Genomic DNA, 6000 nt, shown 5'->3' with positions numbered 1-6000 from the left:
CGCTCAATCTGGAGAGTGCTGTACTCGGACCGGAGGGCGCTGTGCTCGGACTGGAGAGTGTCGTGCTCGGACCGGAGGGCGCTGTGCTCGGACTGGAGAGTGTCGTGCTCGGACCGGAGGGCATCGCGCTCAGTCTGGAGAGTGTCATGCTTGGACCGGAGGGCGCCGTGCTCGGACTGGAGAGTGTCGTGCTCGGACTGGAGGGCGCCATGCTCGGACTGGAGAGTGTCGTGCTCGGACCGGAGGGCGCTGTGCTCGGACTGGAGAGTGTTGAGTTGGGATTGCAGGGAGCTTTTCTCATCCCAAAGTTTTTCTGCGTCAGCTCTAAGATTCTCTTTCTCGTACCAGATTGAGTCTCGTTGGTACAGGAGATCTTTTCTCGCAGCTTCAAAAGCTTTTTCTCTCTCTACCTTCTCAGTCCAAAGTTTTTCTGCCTCAGCTCTAAGACTCTCCTTCTCGGCCCTGAGACTCTCTCTCTCAGCTTCAAAAACTTCCCTCTCAGGAATGGTATTGACTAAGGCCCGATAAGCATTAGCTAGGCCCAAAATCATTTGTGCCTCCTGAGATCTGCCTGAGCCACAACATTCCTGCCTCAAATATGCAATCAAACTCTCAGGATTCTTCAAGTGTTCAGGAGTGAAGCTCCATAACACTGAAGATGTCTGTCCTTTGAGAATCTCTTCAATTCCCTGCCACTCACTATTCTCTGGTTCTAGGGAAGACTTCCTCCGGATGTTATAAATCCAGATACTGAGTGAGATTATTACAATAATCAACAGTAAGATCAGGGAGATTAAGAGTGTGGCCCACTGATCATTCAAGAACTGCATAAAGGATTCATAGAAAGAAAGAGGAGCACGCTTAAAAATCACCATTTCTGTATAATTAGTTGCATTAGTTGCTCCCTCTGGAGCTGTATACAGATACGAAGTGAGCATTGCTAACCATGCTTTCAATCCATTATACAATTGTATAGCTCCATAAGAAAAAGTGGCCAGCTTAAACATGACCCAATATGTTCGGAGCGTCTCAAAAAAGGAACCAATGGCACACAGTCCCTGGTAAAACAAATTTAGTAGAGAAAACATTTTTTTTTTTTCCTCCAATAGAGAGAAAAAAAGTAAAAGAAAACAAAGCTCAGCAGTGTTTATAAAATATACCGGAGTATTGGCAGTCCGCCTGGACTTTCAAGGTCAAGCTCGCAGGTGCAGAATCGCAAACACGAGATAGCTCCTTAACAGGGAAAAAAACTCGTAGCTCTGTTAAAAGCTAAAAGAGCAACAGAAGAAAACACAGAAAAAAACAGCAACTCAATTTGCCCGCATTCTCCACCAAAATCTGTCACGGTTTGAACTAAAAATCCACCTGCGTCCGTGACAGGGGCCGTAGGCCCCGGAGGGGCCCTAGGCCGAAAGGAAAAAGTTAATTAGGAAAAGAAAACAGCGGCAACGATCTAAGGAGGCACACTTATTTACTAAATACTATATCGAAATACAGGATAACACAATATAATACAATATAATTGAAAATTGAGCTAACGAATCAAGCAAAATAGGAGAGAGAATGAGTCCCGTAACCGAGAGGCCTACTGTGAATCTAGGCGAACGGCTGAAGGCTCCCACACACTCCCCTGAACGCCAGAACTCGAAAGACGTCAGTCTGTTCTGCGACTGAGTTAATATAGAGTCCAGGTCCCGTGACCTATCGTGTTGTTCCCTGGGAGATGTAGTCTTCTTCTGTAAGTTGCAGATTCAGTAAAATTATTCATGCTTCATATGATGTTATGATGTGGAATACTGATAGCAAAAATTACAAAATTATTAAACCATGACATCCAGAGCAATCAGATATGTCTTTGCCCCATTGCACAGGCTGTCACAGCAGCTGGCTTCAGGGCCTTAGGCAAAAAAATCTCCTTGGTCTTCAGCAGGATGCTGTGGAAGGAGTCTGAACTCAGATGAGTTCCTTAAAATCACCCATAGAGTTCTCCTTCACATTTCTGTAAGGAGTTCAGATGCCATTTCACTGTCTTCCTTGGGATAAGTCAGCTTTCCTGTGGAAATCAGTGAGGCAGGCCATATCCTTGCTAGTTGTTCTGCAGAACCAACCTGCTTGTTCCTGTTGGCTGGGTGAATGGGATTTTGGAAAGATGCTTAATGTCTTTGAAGTATTTTTCTGGTTAAATATTGTTAATCGTCAGAACTATTCAGTTCTTAAGGTAATTTGTGGGTTTCTTTTTTTCTTTCTTTTTTATTTTTTATTTTCTTTAAATCCATTAAAGGCATGAAGTGGAAAAAATTCTTTGGTTCAAGATTATTCAATGTAATTAGAACAGTGTCACTCATCTTAGTAAAATCCTCTATAAAAGTGGTTTTTTTTTTTTCCCGCTCTCGTTAAAACTTAAATCCATGATACATAGGAAAAGATACAAGTTATTGTTCATTTACTCTGTACCTCGCCATATAATATATTCCTAGAAATAGGAGGCTCTTGGTTTTAGTTTTATAAGTTGAATGCAGCTACTGCTACTATAGGTTGCTGCATGTATGGGAGGCCTGGAAGTGCTTTCTGCTGGTATCGGATTAACTACCTCTGTAATGTATGAAATCCTCATGTAAAGGATGGCTGTGCAAGAAGTGTGGCTGGGATGTGAAATATGGATTCACTGGACACCATTAGGCAAGGCAAGCTGCAACGTTATTATCTGCTTGTAGATTGTCTTTAATACCGGAATACATGTTGAGCATCCTTCTGGCCATCAACCAGATGCTGATTGTGACTTGTTGATTTCTCGATTCCAGCTTCAGCCATGACATTCCAGGCTATGAGGAATAAGTTACTCTTACTACCAGTGCTCGGGATGATAAAGAAACTGTTATTGTTTTTCTTCTTCTCTGCTTTTGTCTTTAATTTGATTGCATAAAACCTTATTTTTCATTTTCTATTTTGTTCCTGTAGATCTCATGGTTCAGTGGAAAAGAAATCATGGGATGCTGCTTCCTTCTGCCAGCTCATCACTTTAAATTTTGATCATTCGAGTTAGTATTATTTCAAGGACTGTTCATTAATTACGATTTGGATTGCCAAATGTGACATTGTGCCTTGTGTAATCATGTATCAACATATCAATGACTGTGCTGTTCAGCAAACTCTAATAGCCATTTTGGGCAGATAAAAATTACAATAGAAATTAAAAGCAGATTTAAGTAGTTTTATGCTTATGCTTTATGCTTATGGCTGCATATATCTAAATTTTCCAAGTGTTTCATTTGATTATTCTGGACTCATCTATTATTATTGAAAGATTTTTTCCCCCCTTTTCTATGCTTCTCATGACTTTTTTTTTTTTTTTAAGTATCACAATTTGTTCCTCTCTCTGTGTGATGAAGAGACCTCCTCCTAGTTTTCTTCACAAAAGTTTGGCTTGCTCTCCACTTGAATCCTAGGAATGAATTTCATTTGTAGCCTGAAGATCCATAATCATTCTTTGTCTACATAGCTCACACCCTGTCAGAGGCTGCTGTTTCTTACAAATTGCTGAATACCTGCAGTGTTTTGCCTTCTTTCTGTTTGTAATGATTGTGTAACAGCTTCCACCATTCCCTAAGTGCTATTACTGTAGTCTGTTCTCAGTTTGCTGTGCTCAGTCTTGCACTTCAGCAAGCCTTTGATATTTCCAGTTGTCCCATGTGAAGTCTCCAACAGGCCTGATTTTACCTACCAAATACCCATTTTCCTTGGCTTTGTGAGTTACCACTCATCTGACAGTCTCTTAGATGGAACTCTATCCCTGTTCCTTAGTGAGGTTGGTGCACCTGGCTGGATTGCCAAAGAAGTTTAAAATGAAACTATTATTTGGAGACATTTCTCCCACTGTGCCATAAACTGAGGTTTCCCGTGAGCCCATGAGAGGTTATTAACAACAGGCAGTCATGGAAAAGTCTGTTTCGCAGGACACAAATAAGTTCTATGAAATATAGTCCAGTACATTATTATTACTGTGGAGCAAAGGAATCAGGTTTTATTTGTATGATCTGGAAGCTTTGGTTTTTGGCTGGATAGAATGACTGGAAGATACTGGGAGAAGCTAAATACCAGTAATAAACACTCTTCTTTAGTGCTTTGAGCTTGTATTATATTTTTCTGTATGTTAGTCTGTTTGATATGATTGTCATAACTCAAATCCATTTGTTCTTAGGTGTTTAGGAACTGCTGTGAGCAGCTACAAGTATCATCCATTTATTTGCTCTCCTACAGGAAGATGTGTAAGAATACGAAGTTGCCTGAAAGAGACCTTTCCTGAAGTACTGATTTTGGTTCTCACTCTACAATGTGACAAAGCCACCTTCCTAAGACCTTCATCTACAGGTAATATAACATCAGCTGAGTCCATGGTGCTGCTGTTAGATGCAGCCAAATTGAAAATGTATCATAACTAACAATGCACATTGTACATCAGCATACTGAATACATGCATATGACACAGTCTGTAGCTTGGGATCTCTGGATTCCACAGGTTGGAGTATTGGGCACCATCACAGGTTGTTTACTCACCTGTATGTAATGTATGCTCACTATTTAGCAAATATGATAAATCTGGTATCAAGTTCAATGATATGGTTGGTTGAGAGAATCAGGCTCAAAGAAGAAGAAATGGTATCAAAACCAGCTGTATTCTGAAGTGCTTTTGGGGTCCTACAGTTGATAGTTTCTGAAGTGCCCAAGCAGCAGGTTGTTTTTGTTTACTTTAAAGCTTGTTGCCTTCTGATTATTTTCTTTCTCTGGTCACTTTTTCTTAAAGGGAAATAATCTGAGTACCAGGTTTACCCACTGTATTTGTTTGTGCGTAGCTTCTTTGCCTTGTTCATGTTTTTGCTTGAGGGGAATGTTGTCTTTGGACTGACTAGGTACTTAGATATTTCTCCTATGTTAGACAAAATATTGTATCCTTTACAGGGTGGGGAGTGCTACCATTTAAGACGATGGAATCAGTCTGTTCCAAAACTGTTTTATATGCATTAGGATCAAGTTAAAGAAGTTTTTTTTTCTGTTGCTATGACCAAACTGTTTCGGTAGCTTTGGACCATTTGCATCCTCATCTTTGTATATTGTCATTCTGAAGTCAGTGTTTCTACTGCAACACTGGAGCTTTTACAGATTTTGTATTGAGAAACTCTTCCTCAGTCTGGGAACGTATTTCTTGTACAGTCCAAATTATATTCACAAATAACTTGCCTTTGTGCGAGCCCCTACCACCTCCGTGCCTCAGCATGCACCGTACTTTTACAGGATGAATACATTAAAATGCTTAGGCATTCACGGCTGACATTTGTTCTGTTTAATTGAAATAATTTCATCACCTTCTAAACTAAGCTTTTATGACACATCAAAACTTTGGAACATTCTCTTTTCAATTATTTATAAGCCTTACAATATATTTCTAAATTTCTAGTTTAGTTGTCTCAAATCATGTTTTTATGTTTTCTCATAACAGCCTGCTCTTCATCTTAAGAATGCTGTCTAACCTCTAGCTTTCTAGAAAATGTGTCTCCTATGAGCTGTAGGATGAATACACAACACAATCCACTCCATTAAAATGCACACACCATAACAATGCTAAGCTTTTGATGCAGGAGTGCTTTCAAGAAACCCGTGTTTCTTTGTGCTATAACATGTCCATTGCTGAAAGTGGTCTAGTACCTAGAGCTGCCTAAATGAAGATTGTGTTGTAGCTTGACTACATTACAATGACAGTAAATGAAGGACATATCTTGTATTCACTTACCGTGTTTTTTTTTCCAATTTACTGAAATCATGGAAGTATTTATGGTTAGGTTACCTTAACTGAATGGTATATAAGCCCACTGTATGGTGGTACATCTATTCTAAGAGTCTGTAATTGAATAAAGTAGGAAAACAGGGTAAGAGTTTATTGACAGAAGAGTGGTTCTGTGTTCACAGACTTCTGCACCATCTTGTCTTATTAACTGAAATGTTGTT

At 39.9% G+C, this 6000-nt stretch overlaps 1 long non-coding RNA gene across 1 annotated transcript in view; it reads left to right on the top strand.

Moving 5' to 3' along the window:
- The first annotated feature begins 4184 nt into the window (after positions 1-4184).
- The window catches only part of LOC146755454 (uncharacterized), a 116598-nt gene continuing 114782 nt past the window's right edge, over positions 4185-6000 (top strand). Inside the window, exon 1 of the long non-coding RNA XR_014937997.1 lies at positions 4185-4368. This is a non-coding gene — a long non-coding RNA (uncharacterized LOC146755454). The remainder of the gene's footprint in view (positions 4369-6000) is intronic.

The sequence above is a fragment of the Coturnix japonica genome, chromosome 32 (genome assembly GCF_054131305.1).
Source record: "Coturnix japonica strain WE chromosome 32, WE-NBRP24, whole genome shotgun sequence".
NCBI classification, from domain to species: domain Eukaryota; kingdom Metazoa; phylum Chordata; class Aves; order Galliformes; family Phasianidae; genus Coturnix; species Coturnix japonica.
The sequence above is the reverse complement of the archived record's forward strand: the minus strand, read 5'-3'. Positions and strand labels throughout refer to the sequence as shown.